This window comes from Jaculus jaculus, chromosome 20, assembly GCF_020740685.1.
Source record: "Jaculus jaculus isolate mJacJac1 chromosome 20, mJacJac1.mat.Y.cur, whole genome shotgun sequence".
Classification (NCBI taxonomy): domain Eukaryota; kingdom Metazoa; phylum Chordata; class Mammalia; order Rodentia; family Dipodidae; genus Jaculus; species Jaculus jaculus.
The window spans coordinates 3,140,670-3,157,556 of record NC_059121.1 but is presented as its reverse complement, the minus strand read 5'-3'; positions in this window follow the sequence as shown (position 1 = coordinate 3,157,556).

Sequence of the window (16,887 nt, the reverse complement as noted above, 5' to 3'; positions counted from 1 at the left end):
CTTCTACACATATACATATATGTTAACACCCACATAGCATGTGCATCCACATGCATACAAACACATATACACAAGCCAAACTCACACAGACACACAAAACATGTGAAGCAAAAGTTATAGAATCCAATGGAAAAAGGCAAAAATTAAGCATATAGTATGCCCGAAGGCCATATGAATGGTTTGACCTAGTAGATATTTATAGAGCACTGTGATATTTATAGAGCACTCTATTTAAATAGCCGCATAATTGCTCTTTTAAAGTGCGCATGAAACATTTGATGAAATAGACCATGTTCTTAGTAAAAACTTAGCCTTAAAATTTTAAGAAGATTCACTTTGTTGTTTATTTTTATTTATTTATTTGAGAGTGACAGACAGAAAAAAAAGGCAGAGAGAGAGAGAAAGAATGGGTGTGCCAGGGCCTCCAGCTACTGCGAACGAACTCCAGACGCATGCGCCCCCTTGTGCATCTGGCTAACATGGGTCCTGGGGAATCGAGCCTTGAACCGGGGTCCTCAGGCTTCACAGGCAAGTGCTTAACTGCTAAGCCATCTCTCCAGCCCTAAAGTTATTTTTATTTTATCTATTTGCCGAGAGAGAGGACAGACAGAGGGAGAATGGGTGTGCTAGGGCCTCCAGCCACTGCAAACTAACTCCAGACATATGCGCTCCCTTGTGCATCTGCCTTACAGGGGTACTAGGGAATCGAACCTGGGTCTTTTGGCTTCATAGGCAAGTCCCTTAACTGCTAAGCCATCTTGCCAGCCTCCAAATTTTTATTTTTATTTATTTATTTGAGAAAGACAAACAGAGATGGGGGGGGGGGTCAGATAGAGAGAATAGGCACTCCAGGATCTCCAGCTGCTGCACACAAACTTAGGATGCACACATCACCCTGTGCATCTGGCTTATGTGAGTCCCAGGGAATCGAACCTGGGTCCTTTGGCTTTATAGGCAAGCATCTTAACCACTAAGCCATCTCTTCAGCCCTATTAAACATATACGTTCAATTTAAGGATGTAAATAAAAGTAAAACCACATCAGGCAGACATCCCCAGCCATCAGCTACCTGCCTCTTTCTGAGCAGCTTCATTGGTAACATAAGCATAACATATCCCTAAAGTTCCCTAGCATTGTCATTGCAGACTCCTCCCTCTGCCCAGCTGAGGCTCAGCCCCTTCTGTTCCCTGGCATGGTTCTCTAATATATGGTCTGCTCTCCAAATCCCATCTCAGGGCCTGTTATCAGAGGCATACTTTGGATAAAAGAACAAAGTTTAGAACAGAAGTCAATCAGAAAACAGGACCTAAATATAAAATACTCAACAAAACAACATTGGTTCTTTGAAACATAAAAGTATAAACCAACACTTGACAAGACTATTCAGAAACAAAGGGAAAAAATCATGCAACAAAATCTCTTTGCCATCAAGATAGCTAGCACCTTTTGGCCACCACCAGAGCCCTTGGGTTGCCTTTTGTACCCCCCTTTTATCCCCAATCCCTGGAAACCACTCACGTAGTCTCCATTCAATAATTTTGTTTGTTTAAAAAATATGATATAAATTAAATCACATTGTATGGTTTTTGTGACTGAATTTTTCTTCTCATTCAACATCATTCCCTGGAAATCCATCCCAATTGTTGCAAGTTAATAGCACTTTTCTATTACACAGCATGGAAATAGCAGTATGCTCAATATTTATATATCCGCTCAAATTTGGGATTATTAGGAATACAACTGCTGTGAATAGCAAAATTTCTCAAACATGTTTTCCAGCTTAAGAGCTGAACAACCTAATTGCTAGACTGTATGGGAGTTGAACAGTGTCACCAAACAAATTTCTCTTCACTAAAACCACCCAGACTGTGGATGTTTTGTTACGGTCATGTAAGAACACTAAATCATACAGGTTAGTTTTCCGATATAATGCTGAAGTTTAGAGAACTTGGGTGCCATGTCACATCCTATCATCAGCATGTGGGCAACCAGTTGATGTATACCCAAGCATTGATGTTCTCTGTGTGTGTGTGTTTTCATACACGTGAGTGTGGGCACAAGTATGCCTAGGTGATCCTCCTTATTGGCATAGTGCTAATCCACAGCAATAGATATATTAATCAATCTCATATATACTGTCTTCATATATTCTCTGCTGTTCTTTTCTTTGTTTTAAAATTAAAAGAAACATGTTGCCCATGTATTTTTCCCCTCTGCCAGTCCATCATGTGGAATCGGCAATGCTAACACCTCTCTGCTCTTTCCCTGGATTGGGCACAGTCCTTCCTCTTTCCAGTGTAAACTCTGGACGGTTAGCTTTGATAAGCCATCCCCAGCTGTGCTCTCCTGTACGTTCCTCGGTGAGTTACCTACTACGTGAACTCTTTACTGATAACCGTGATGTGAACAAGATGTGCCTCTCTAATAAGGTGGTGAGCTACCCTTCCGGCACACACTTGTCCAGTCAGAGTTTGCTCGGTGAGGATGCTCAAGTTCTCTGACAAATCCCATCTGAGATCGTTTTTGTGTCACCGTCCCTTGCATTATTCCTTCTTCTTCTACATTTGTCTTTAGTATCCTGCCATGATTGTTGGAATAGGACAATTTACAGGCAGCAGTCCTTGCCCCCCCCACCCCTGTCCTCTGAGGCAGGGTCTCCAGGGGTTCACTGCTCAGTTTGTCAGGCCAGCTGGTCTGAGAACTTCTAGGAAAGTCTCCTACCTGAGTTTCTAATCTCACCATGGACATGCTGGGATTGCAGAAGTCTACCACATCTTCTAATCTCACCATGGACATGCTGGGAATACAGAAACCCAAAACATCTTCTAATCTCACTGTGGACATGCTGGCATTGCAGAAGCCCACCACAGTTTCCAACCTTTTTCATAGGTTCTGGGGATCCACACTCTGGCACTCACACTTATGATGGACTAAAGTACTTAGTTTAATGAAACATCTACCCAGTCCTGTTTGTGTAATTTTTTTTTTGGTCTTTTTAGTTTTTAATATTTTATTTTTGTTTATGTGAGAGGATGAGGGGAGAGAGGGAGAGAGACAGAAGAAAGCCAGAGCCTCCAGCCACTGTAACTTAATTTCAGATGCATGCACCACCTTGTGCATCTGGCTTATGTGGGTCCTGGGGAATCGAACATGGGTCATTTGGTTTTTCAGGCAAGCCCCTTAACCACTAAGCCATCTCTCCTCTCCAGCCCATGATTGTTTTTTATTTTTTAGCCATTCACTACATAATGGTTTCTCCATGGTACTTCAGTTTGAATTATCAAATGGTTCATTATATTAAACACTTATTCGTGTTCTTATTTTCCATAAATCTATTCTCTTTGGAGAAATAACAAAAGGGCTTTTATATTTTTTGCCCATTTAATTCTCTTTTTGTCTGTGTTTTACTTTTAAAATTTGTCAGCTCATATAGCTGGTTACCAGTCTTTGGTGAGAATTGTGGTTTACAAGTATTTTCTCTCTATCCACAGTTCATACCTCCTGTCTTTTAACAGAGAATGTTTTGCAAAGCAATTTAGCATCTGGATAAACCACACTTTGCATCTGTGTTTGTCTATGTTCCTTTTGTGGGTCATACTTTTGCTGTCTAGGAATTCATTGCCTAGTCCTGTATCACAAAGTTTTTTCTCCATCGCTTCTCCTAAAAGATCCATGAGTTTATATTTGTAGCTACACATCACAATTTGGGTCGATACTTATATAAAATGTGAGGGTTAGGTCAAGGTTTGCTTATTGAAAAGGCACCATGAGATAGCATGAGCCCATTCTTAAGGTGACAAGTGACTCCAAAAGGCTCAAAATAATTATGTTACATACAGAGACCCCTGCCAGTACTCCTAAACCTTGGTCCAGCAGGGTCAGTGCACTGGGAGTCAGGGTGACGATCTGCCCTCCAGCCATGACCAGGACCCTACATTCTCCTCAACAGAGACAGGGCAAAGGAGCCTGTTGTAAAATGGAACATTCCCTCTGGTCTTGCCTAGGGGCTCCTGACACTTATTCCAATTGGTTTCCTGATTATGTTTGTCAGCAGTGGCAGTGATTTGTCTCCTCTGAATCCCCGTATACAGCTCTGAGTACCTGGACCCATGATTTCGAACCCAAGCTGGCTGCCTTATAAAATTCAGCATTTTAGTTGCTGTGCACAAATTGGATTTCCGGCCTCTTCTGACCAACGGGATGTCAGTTCCTCTGTCTCTTTTGTGAAGTCATGGTTATTTTCCTTTCTTCTTTCTATGGAATGGGAAACACTCGGTCCCAGGCACAGGGAAGAAGGATAGACAACAGATCTGAATCTAGACTAGACTGAGTGGTTGTTAGTTTTGTATACTAAGAATTTCTCCCTATGGGTATACGGAAGAATTGCTGCCTTTGGAGTCTGGGTACTTGTGTGCATTCTTAGGCCACTCTGAAGTCACATGTACTATCTCCTGTTAGAAGTCCTCAAAACCTCACATATTCTTCCCTCTCTGCCTTGAGATCAGCAAAGCACTGGACAGTAAGGTTTCCTCAGTCAGCACACCTACATGAAAACAGGAGACAGGATTTCTGAATGCCCATGTTGAACAACTTTCAGGAGTGAGACATAAACCCCATTGTTTTAAACTAAAAAACAAACAAACAAAAAAACATCTGGGGCTTAGATTTTTAAATTTAACCACTCCATAATTTGGTCTACTTACTGATATAACCCAAGTGCCTAGTTCACTAAGCAAAAAGTCAGGTTTGAATTAATCTTTATATCTTTGTAAGTCTATTTATGTAAATAACCTTGATAATTGGACAAAAGCCATTTACAATCACACCATGGTCTTAATTAGGGCTTCAAAATCCCAATTTCTACATGTAGATTGGTAACAACATTCCACGGGTTAGAAGACAAACACATCTTGCACTGAGTTGGTACTTAATTTGTGTGTGTGTGTGTGTGTGTGTGTGTGTGTGTGTGTGTGTGAAAATTGTGACGAGAGAGAGAGAGAGAGAGAGAGAGAGAGAGAGAGAGAGAGATTAAACAGCAAAGTGCTGAGCAGAAATAGCTCGGCAGGCCCTTCAATTACATAGTGATAACAACAAAAAAGTTGACAGCATTTTGTGCTCATCTTGTGAGGTCTCACATGTGCAACAGAAAAGAAAACATAGTCCGTCACACACCAGTGTGTCGTTGGAGCAGACACATACGTTATAGGGATGCATGCACAGGGTTTGGCCCAACCTCAGGAAGAGGTAAAAGCCAACATGAGGCTCAAGTTGTACTCAATGGAGAAACCCGGCTTTCCCATGCACTGGAAGGTTATGCCCGCCGCGAGCCAGAACAGAACTGAACTTCTCCCCTCACCACAGCATTCTGGCAGCACATGGGATCACAACCAGAAGCCAGCCAGGAGAACACAGCATCCTCACATGAAAGAGCCAGGAAGAGCCTGGGGTCCCACAGAAAAGACAAGAAGTCTTGCCTCACTTAGAATTAACTGGAGACAAACTTTCTAAGCACAGTTCACTGAAAGCAGTAAAAAATCATAGAGCACCTGAATGGGTGATGGCTGAGCTTGTGTGAACTGGGCTTTTAAGTAAATGTGCAAGCAGAGGGACTTGTCACAGCCTCAGGGATTTCAAGGGAATGGTGGGGTTGAAAATCCTAGTCTGTTTAAAGGGAGAATCACTCACACTGGGCACACGCGTATTCTTAGTAGTGCCCAAGGAGGATTCAGTAAAAGAAATGAACTTGAACTAGTCTTTGGGGGAGAAACAGGATTTGGAGGGAAAACTCATAAAGAATTTCATGAGCGTTGAGCAAAAGACATCACAAGGGATATGTTTTCTTCAGTTTCGAGGGGTTTCTCAGAGAGATCATCAACAATGAAGAGGGAGGAAATGGGTGTGTGTTCTAGACACACCACACACATAAATACATACATGTAAACACACGTATGCTTTCATTGAGTGATATTTGACCTGTGTGATATTTTTTTTTCCTGAACCTTTTAAGGTGAACTGCTTTGTTTATTAACTAAGAGGGCCAAAACAGTTGGCATTTAAACATTTTGTTTGTGAATTATCTCTGTATTTGAGTCAAATAAGCAAAAAAAAAAAAATCAACAAATAGAGCTTAAGAGAGGGTTGTAGCCAATCTCCAATACCCAAATCATAACTTCTAAATACATTCTGAAATTTTTATACTCATCCCAAAATAACAATATAGCCAAGTGGGTTCCTCATAGCATTTTCCCAAGCCTCAGCATTCTTAAAAATATATACATAATTAAAGACTTATTTTTACTTATTTATTATTAGAAACAGAGAGAGGAAGATAAAGATATTGAAACTAGTACGCTAGGACCCCCAACCACTGCAAACAAACTCCAGACGCATGCATCACCTTGCGCATCTGGCTTATGTGGGACCTGAAGAACCAAACCTGGGTCCTTAGGCTTCACAGGCAAGCACCTTAACTGCTAAGCCATCTCTCCAGCCCCTCAGCATTCTTTATTATGATACTGAGGCCACATTAATAAAGCCTTTTAGCATGCACTTAATAAAGAGCCTTCCAACACATTTCAGACCTCTTGTCATTTGAATACTCAGCCCATCATACATTTTTCTATATGAATTTACTGAAATGTTCACACTCTGAGCCATACTTTGAAACCACCTGAGGTATGTATTCATGAAAAGAAAGAGAGAGAGAGAGAGAGAGTAAATATCAGCCAGATGAAAGAACCTGACTTAGGAGGACTTTGAACACACAAAAAATTAATTTCTGCCTTCAGTGAATTTTGAGTCCAGTAGGAGGGAGCTGTAAAAATCCTTATAATACACAACTGTCCCAATGCACAGTTATATGCGCACATTCAAGCTGCAATGCTTCTGGGAGAAGGTGCTCACATCCTGGAACTCCTTGAGATGATACAGAAAACCAGACAGGGACTCTGCAGCGGGTTTTTGGAGGCATCTTAGAAGAGCAGCATGGTGACAGACACAGATGTCAACCTTGAGAAACTCTGAAGGCACTGAGGGTGAGAGAGACAGAAAGATGGAGGTGAAAGTAGATCTATAAGCAATGGCCACTTTGTCAGAAGTCAGGGAGAAAATCCCCGTTGCAGAATGGGCTGTGAGCAAACACTTGTACTCAGTTTGATCATAACTGCACCCTTGGGCGTCTTTTCTTTTTAGGGAGTCTCTTGTATTTGTTATTTGCACTTATCTGACTATAATTTGGATTTAAGATGTCCTGAATAGTGACAAAATAACATAAATGTGAATCTACAAAATATGGACAAAGGGCTGCAGAGATGGCTGAGTGGTTAAAGGCTCTTGCTTGCAAGCCTGACAGCCTGGGTTCAGTCCCCTAGGAGCCTCATAAAGCCAATGCACAAAGTGGCATATGCATCTGGAGCTCATTTGTAGTGGCAAGAGGCCCTGGAATGCCCATACTCTCTAACTCTCTCCTCTCTTCTCTGTCTCCTTCTCTCTGTCAAATAAATAAAATTTTAAAATATATATATATATTTTTTAAATTATTTATTTATTTATTTGAGAGCGACAGACACAGAGAGAAAGACAGATAAAGGGAGAGAGAGAGAATGGGCGCGCCAGGGCTTCCAGCCTCTGCAAACGAACTCCAGACGTGTGCGCCCCCTTGTGCATCTGGCTAACGTGGGACCTGGGGAACCAAGCCTCGAACCGGGGTCCTTAGGCTTCACAGGCAAGTGCTTAACCGCTAAGCCATCTCTCCAGCCCTAAAATATATATTTTTTTACTTCTGGGTAAGATGGTGGCTTAGGAGCCAAGTCTAACCAGCCTATCCAGGGAGGGATTTAAGCAAAACCCCAGAAAAATACACTCTTCTTCTGAAAAGTAAAGGCATATAGGTTATTCTTAGACACAGCAGAGAAGCCGGAGAGACCAAGACCCACCAGAAAGGAGGAAAACAGCCAGAGTCCCACTTGGACGATTGTGGTCCGTGATCCACGCGCCCACCCAGCACTGCCTGCCAGGCATGCCAGGCGGCGGCAGCAGCAGAGACCAAGCAACAGATGTTTCAACCCCATCAGCCTTCTCGCAAAGTTAAGAAATCTGAAGGAAAGACAGCTGAGATCAACTAACAAGCTACTGAAAGTGCGAGCAAATCCAGAAATCTGACCTCTCCCATCCCCCACCACCAGAACCACGAACCTCCAGCATTCAGCTCCAGCGGCAGCGCAGCCTGCAGAGCCGTTCAGAGGTGCAGCTGCCCAGCGCAACACGGAGGGATGGAGGCGGACACTCAGCACTGGTGAGATTGGAAGCCACCCCAAAAGGTAATGACAAAATAAAAACAAAAAACAAGCACCCAGTCCTGTAAGATCTAATCCCTTTCCTTGTCATGGCAGGTTACAGGGTATATATTCTTGGTTGGCTTTACCATTTTCTTTTATTTTGGGAGTGGGACATTTGAAGTAGGGTCTCACTCTGGTCCAGCCTGACCTGGAATTCACTGTGTAACCTCAGGATGGCCTCAAACTCACCGTGATCCTCCTGCCTCTGCCTCCCGAATGCTGGGATTAAAGGCGTGTGCCAGCACACCCAACTGGCTTTACCATTTTCAAATAATCTGTATTTGGGGGTGGAATTTTGATGCCTTTGGTGCTTTCATATATGTAGGACCTTTGTGTTTTGCTTCTGTCATTATTGGGGGCAGGGTCTGATCCAGGTTGACATGGAAGCCTATTCAGAGCAGAAATCCCTACCTTCCAGCTGACAAGATTACGGGTGTAGAACAACATACACCCTTAGGGACTTTGGCTTTATAGGAATATCTGCTTGTTTTAATCCCCACAATTGCATACTTTGTGCTGGTTTTTATTGATTGTGTATGTTGCTTGATTGAAGTTTAGAATTTGCGAGTAAATTAATCCACCCAGTCCACTAGAATACTTTTGGCAAGCAAAAACCTAGGATTACTTCTGTGGCTTGATTGGACAGGTGCTACACCTGGCACCATGAACTCATATCCTAAGAGTATATAGAGGTGGTTGCCATGTTTTAGAACACTGAAGATAAGTAGAAAACCCAACATCAAATGAATTCAGGATGCAAAAGTCACTACAATATAATGCAAGAAACTCAAAGAATCAAGACAAAACATTCCCAACAAAAACTATAAATCCATCAGAAATGATCACCAGTGAGAATGTTTTAGCTGAAATGCCTGACAAAGATTTCAAGAAAATGATGGTATCTATGCTCAAAGAAATCAAGAGAAGAAATGAAGGGAATAAAAGAAGAAAAGAAAGGAGTTAAAGAAGAAAACAAACAAAAGAACATAGGAAACTAGCATAATGAAATAATGAGGCCATTATTTGACATGAATAAGGAAATAGAAATACTAAAGAAAAACCAGGCTGAAATCCTGGCTTTTAAGAATACAGTCAAATAAATAAAAATATAAAAAACTCTATGGAAAGTCTCACCAGTAGAATGGATGTAGGAGAGAACAGAATGTCTAAACCAGAAGACCAGGCGGCAGCCCTAATACAACCCAACAAATAGAAAGATGAGCTAATAGCAAGGTATGAGTAGGAATTTCAAGATATTCAGGACACTACGAAAAAATCCAACAAGAATTCAGGGTATAAGAGAAGGAGTACAGGCTGGAGAGATGGCTTAGCAGTTAAGCGCTTGCCTGTGAAGCCTAAAGACCCCAGTTTCATGTTTATACGACGCGGGAAGAATCTTGACTTCAAGAAGACTGCATTTGTCAAGTTCCATGCTAGACTTTGCTCACAGCCACATGTCTGGCCTGCATGATCCCAGCTCTGTGAACCTGTGTGTTGAGGTGATCTTGAAGGGAAGTAGATGGAACTGGGAAGGCCCTGGAGAGCCAATGAGAAACTGTTGTGGACTCCCTCCTCTGCCTTCTTTGCTGGTCCATGGAGCCCAGATTGGGAAAGGGGGAGAGATAACAACTACAAGATGGGCTGGAGAGATGGCTCAGTGGTTAAGCACTTGCCTGTGAAGTGTAAGGACCCCGGTTCCAGGCTCAATTCCCCAGGACCCATGTTAGCCAGATGCACAAGGGGTGCCCGCCTCTGGAGTTTGTTTGCAGTGGCTGGAGGCCCTGGCGCGCCCATTCTCTCTCTCTATCTCTGCCTCTTTCTGTCTCTCTAAAATAAATAAAATAACAAAAAATTTTAAAAAAGAGAGGAGAAGAATTTCAATCCAGAGGCTTAGTAGGTGTTTTCAACAAAATCATAGAAGAAAATTTCCCTCAAATTGGGAAAGAAATGCCAGTGCAGATACAAGAAGCTTTTAGAACACCAAACAGACAAAATCAGGATAAACCTCTCCTTGTCATGTTATAATTAAACTACTAAGCACACAAACCAAAGGAAATATGTTGAAAGCAGTTAGAGAGAAAAAGCAAACCACCTACAAAGGCAAGCCCATCAGAATAACTGCAGATTACTCAACACAAACTTTAAAAGCCAGAAGGGCTTAGAATTATGTATTCCAAGTTCTGAAAGATAACAACTGTCAACCAAGATTACTTTATCCTGCAAAGCTATCTATCCAAATTAATGGAGAAATAAGGACATTCCACAATAAAAACAGGTTAAAGGAATTTATGACAACTAAACCAGCTCTACAGAAAATACTTGAAGGAATTCTTAATCCCAAAGAGAAAGCAAACACACACAGGAGGAAATAGGAAAAAATAAACCACACTCAAATAACAGTTAAAGCAAATGAGCAAAGGGACAATGATGATGATAATATAACATACCAAAATCTTTGGGACACAATGAAGGTAGTCCTAAGAGGGAAATTTATAGCTCTAAATACCTATATTAAGAAATTAGAGAGTTCACAAACAATGCTCCACCTTAAGGCCTTGGAAAAAGAAGAACAAGGCAAACCAAAAATCAATAGACAAGAAGAAATCATAAAGATTAGGACAGAAATTAATGATATAGAAACCAAGAAAACAATCCAAAGAATCAACAAAACAAAGAGTTGGTTCTTTGAAAGGATAAACAAGATTGATAAACCCTTAGCAAATTTGACCAGAAGAAAGAGAGAAGAGACAAAAATTAATAAAATTAGAGATGAAAAAGGCACCATTACAACAGATACCAAAGAAATTCAGACAAATATAAGGACATATTTTGAGATTGTATATGCTTTTAAGTTTGAAAATCTGAAAGAAATGGATGATTTACTTCATTCATATGACCTACCAAAATTAAATCAAGATGAGATAAACTATTTAAATAGACCTATAACAAGTACAGAGATCCAGCTGTCTCCCAACTAACAAAAGGCCAGGCCCAGATGGATTCACTGGTGAATTTTACCAAATGTTCATGGAAGAACTAACACCAATGTTTCTCAAACTTTTCCATAAAATAGGAAAGAAAGGAATTCTACTGAACTCTCATACCAAAACCAAGTAAAGACAGAACAAAAAAAGAAAATTACACACCAATCTCCCTCATGAACATAAATTTAAAAATTCTGAACAAAATATTGGCAAACAGAATACAAGAATATATCAGTAAAGATCATTCACTCTGACCAAGTTGTCTTTATCCCAGGGATGCAGGGATGGTTCAACATTCACAATCAATAAATGTCATATGTCATATAAATGGTCTGAAGGACAAAAATCACAAGATCATCTTAATAGATGCAGAAATTTGACAAAATCCAACATCCTTTCATGGTAAAAGTATTACAGAAACTGGGAACAGAAGTAACATATCTCAACATAATAAAAGCTATTTATGAGAAACCTACAGCCAACATAATACTAAATGGTAAAAAACTTGAAGCTTTTCCACTAAGTTCAGGAACAAAACAAGGTAGTCCACTGTCCACACTTTTATTTAGTTTAGTATGGGAAGCTTTAGCTATAACAATAAGGCAAGAGACACTCATTAAAGGGATACAAATTGAAAAGGAAGAGATCAAATTATCATTATTTGCAGATGATATGATTCTATACATAAAAGACCCTAAAAACTCTACCAGCAACCTGTTAGAGTTGATAAACACTTTTAGTAATGTAGCAGGATACAAGATAAAAACACAGAAATCAGTAGCTTTTGTATTTACTAACAACAAATGTGCTGAGAATGAAATCAGGGAATTTCTCCCATTTATAATTGCCTCAAAAAAAAAAAAAGTAAATAAAGTACCTTGGAATAAGGTACTTTAAATAAAGGGAGTGAAGGATCTCTACAATGAAAACTTTAAAAGACTCAAGTGAAAAATTGCAGAAGACACAAGGAAATTGAAAGATATGCCATGTTATTGGATTAGAAAAATCAATATTGTGAAAATGTCAATCTTACTAAAAGCTGTCTACACAATTAACGCAATACCCATTAGAATTCCAATGGCATTCTTCACAGGAATAGAAAAAAGTCCTAAATTTCATTTGGAAGCACAAAAAAACATCAAATAGCCAAAACAATTTTGAGCAAGAAAAATAAGGCTGGTGGTATCACCATACCCAATTTTACACTATATTACAGAGCCATAGTAACACAAACAGCATGGTGTTGGCACAAGGACAGACATTTAGATCAATGGAACAGAATAGAGGACCCAGATCTTAATCCAGGTAGCTACAGCAATCTGACTTTTGACAAAAATATTAATTGGAGAAAGGACAGCCTCTTCAACAAGTGGTGCTGGGAAAACTGGGTATCTATATGTAGAAAGATGAAACTAGATCCTTGTCTTTCTCCATGCACAAGAATCAAATTCAAGTGGATCAGAGACCCTAATACCAGACCTGAAACTCTGAAACTGATAGAGGAAAAGGCAGGGGAAACCCTTCAACATATTGGCATAGGTAATGACTTTCTGAACATAACCCCAATTGCTCAGAAAATAAAACCACCAATCAACTACTGGGATCTCATGAAATCACAAAGCTTTTGTACAGCAAAGGACACTGTGAATAGAGTGAAGAGACAACCTACAGAATGGGAGAAAATCTTTACCAGCTACACATCTGACAGAGAATTAATATCCAGAATATACAAAGAACTCAAAAAAGAGAACAATAAGAAATCAAACAACCCAATCAAAAAATGGGCTATGGAAATAGAGAGTTCTCACAGGAAGAAATACAGAAGGCATTCAAACATCTAAAAAAGTGTTCTACATCCTTAGCCATCAGGGAAATGCAAATTAAAACTACCTTGCAATTCCATCTCTCTCCCATCAGAATGGCTACCATCAAGAAATCAAATGGCAATAAGTGTTGGCAAGGTTGTGGTAAAAGGGGAACCTTCTACTATGTTGGGAAGGTAATTTGGTACAGCCATTGTGGAAATTAGCTGGAGATTTTTGAGACAGCTAAAAATAGATTTTCCATATGATCCAGCTATAGCACTCCTAGGCATATATCCTATTGACTTTTCTCAGTACCTTAGAGATACTTGCACAACCATGTTTATTGCTGCTCTATTCATAATAACTAGGCAATGGAACCAGCCTACATGTCCATCCACAGATTAATGGATAATAAAGATGTGGTACATCTACACAATGGAGTTATATTCAGCAGTAAAGATAAATGAAATTATAAAGTTTGCAGGGAAATGGGTGGATCTGGGAAGGATTATACTAAGTGAGGTAACCCAGGCCCAGAAATCCAAACGTCTCATGATCTCTCTTATATGTGGATCCTAGCTATAAATGTACAGATTTATGTGTGAGCTGGAACCAAAAATCAGTAGCAGAGGCCCATAAACTAGAAAAAGGCTATAAGGGAGGGAGGAGAGGGAAGGTCTTAACAGGATGGTATTGTATATATGTAAGTAGAAGAGCAGATTACAGGGAGGGGAATGGCCTAAGCAAGGTCAAGGGAAGAGATTATATAAAAGAACGGCAGGGGGAGGGTCAATCAAAATTCAAGATATTCTGAATAAGACATATGAAAATCTACTTTCTTAAATAATGGCACATCTAGAAGCTGTACATTGTTACTAGAAATTTTTCAGTGCCTGGGATGGGATACCTTCCAGTGAGTCATTGGCCAAGGAGGTCTATGTTGCCTCCAAAACATTACAGGCTATTGCCAAGGCCTTTAGTTCCCCATGAGAAAGAGATGGTAAGACTCTATTGCTGAAGACGTCACATGCCTGAGCAGCAAGGTCACTGAGAAATCAAGCTGGTACTGAGCAGAAAACCTTCTCCCTGTAGCCCAGCCAACTGGAAGCTGGAAAACTCTATGAAGTCTATGGGAGACAGAAGTCATCAACAGTGAAAACAGTGGACACTGGAAGCCTCAAGTATGTCCAGGCAGGCCAAATGACTGAACAAATGCAACAGTGGCATGTCTGCTCTGGGGGAAACCAACTGCTCTCTAATTGGACTGAAGGCCCACTCTATGGGAGGGAATACATGCCTGGTACAGAAAACCTAATCAAAAGCCTATGGCAGGGTAGGTCATGAGCCTTAGGGGTATAAATCTACTTTGTCTGGATAAATGTATATAATACTCTTACCAAATTACCCTGAGAGAACTACACTTAATGTTCATATTCATATATTAATGCTACTCTCACTTCTGGTTAGAGAAGCTTCTCTTTTCAGATGGCGATGGCCACTGGAATGACCCAAAAGACAACATAGCGCTGAGAAGAAGGGACAGAGGAGTGTCCAGAACTGAAACATCTCACACCTCCAAGGCTCAGGGACCATTGCGGAAGAGGTGGTGGAAAGAATGTAAAAGCCAAAGGAAGGGTACCACTCCTTACATACAACTGTCTGGGCAGAATTTGGCCCTGATATCCAAGACCTCACAGTGCCTAGCAATACCCACACAAGATCCTCATAATAGCAGAAAAAGATGATGACATCAAATTAAAAGAGAGACTAATGGAGAGAGGGAGGGAATATGACAGAGAGCAGAGTTATGAAGGGGAAAGTGGGGGAGGGGAGGGAAATATCATGGTTTGTTGTCTGTTAAGTATAGACATTGTCAATTATATATATATAGAAAGGGAGAGATAGAGATATAGATACAGATACATATATATATTATTTTTATATGTATATGTCAATTATATATCATATCTATAATCCACATAAAATCATATATCATATATCAATGTATCAATATATTTCAATTATGTATATACATATATATATATATAATTTTTTAATGTGGATCAAGCATAGATAATCACAATACACATACATTATTTACCTGGCTTGAGGAATGTTACTTCAGCCTACATACAATGCCCCTCCAGGATCTATCCCCTGTCTTCTTGCTTAGAATTAACCATTGAGATGCTGAGCCCAGGGTCAGAAGACAGACTCACTCAATTGCATGCAAAGTCTACACTGCACCTCCCTGTGAGCATTGGACCTTTTTTTTTTTTTTCTTAATAGCATCCTTCTCTGAACATTCAAACAAATGTTTCACAGTTCTTAAAGCAGGAAGCCTCACCCTGAGATTGTGATCCTAACACCTTTATTTTCCACCATAAACACTCAGGCAAGAGTAAGATGAGTGAATTGCTAGTAACGTGTAATTGCTGGGATTCCAGTATGAATTCTACTGTAAGTCAGAAACTTTCTAACCAACCCCCAGGGCTATCACCGTCTTTCTTGCATGAACATCTCTCTCTTTTTTTTCTCTCTCTCTCTCTTTCCTCTTTATTGAGTAGAAACTTTTGTACGGACACACCACGTGTTGGTACCATCATTTCCCTCCTCCCTGCCAGTCCCCATTTGGCTGAGGATCCTCCTCCGAGGGGTTGCTGGCATTCACCAGGGGGTGGCGGGTTATGAGATGCGAGAGCAGCCGTCAGAATGTGTGGGGGAGCAAGGCCTCTGGATAGCCCCTCTCACCCCGTGACTCTTCCAGTCTTCTTTCATCTCCTTCTTCTGCAAAACCCCCCGAGCCGTGGTGGGTGAGCCCCATCTCTTACGTCACTCTCACTCTCGTAGAAGCAGCAACTCACAGCCTAGAGAGACTGGGAGAAGAAGCTGCTGGACAGAAAGGCAGTCTGGTGGTTCTCCCTGCACCTCTATGGCCTTGGGGCAGTTCCTAAGATGCACGACATTGTTCTTTTCTTACTACTGTGATGTGTATTTTGTGGCTTGGAGGAATAGAGTTCCTTAATGTTTGCTGAAGGCAGAGATGTGTCCAGTTAAAGTCTAGTCACTGGCCGCTCCAATCTAAAACTCAGGAATCTTGTTGGAACTAGATCAAGCGTTCCATTTCAAGGAACCCTTACATGAGAAAAATTAAAAGCTAGCTTTTGTCTCCTCTAAGAATCCAAAGATTGACAGAAAAATTGAAGTACGTGCATGTTCTCTGAACATGGGCCTCACAAGGGTTTAAGTCTTTCCCACAGAGGTCTAGAAAGAGCCTTATCGGGGAAAGTACTTTTTTTTTAAAAAAAAAAAAAATATATATATATATATATATATATTTACTTCCTTGCTAACAGAGACAGACAGAAAGAATGGGCGTTCCAGGGCTTCTCGCTGCTGCAACTGAACTCCAGATCAGTGTGTCCCTTTGTGCATCTAGCTTTACATAGCTACTGAGGAATTGAAGCCAGCTTGTTTGGTTTTGCAGGCAAGTGCCTTAACCACTGAGCCATCGCTTCAGCCCCCCCAAAGCAGGTCTTGAAAGGCTTTGCACCCCATGTGCGAAAATCACTGATGTGATTTCTCAGCCTTAAAAGATTAGCCTGTCTTCCATCCTCTGTGCATTATCTGCTTGTCATTGGCAGTGAATTGGCTGTGGGGTGAGGTACACACCCGAAGACCATTCATTGAACTACTGAGTGTTGGAGTGGGAAGGAACTTCAAAGACTGCCTAAGCTAACTCTCTGTGTTTATAAATAAGGA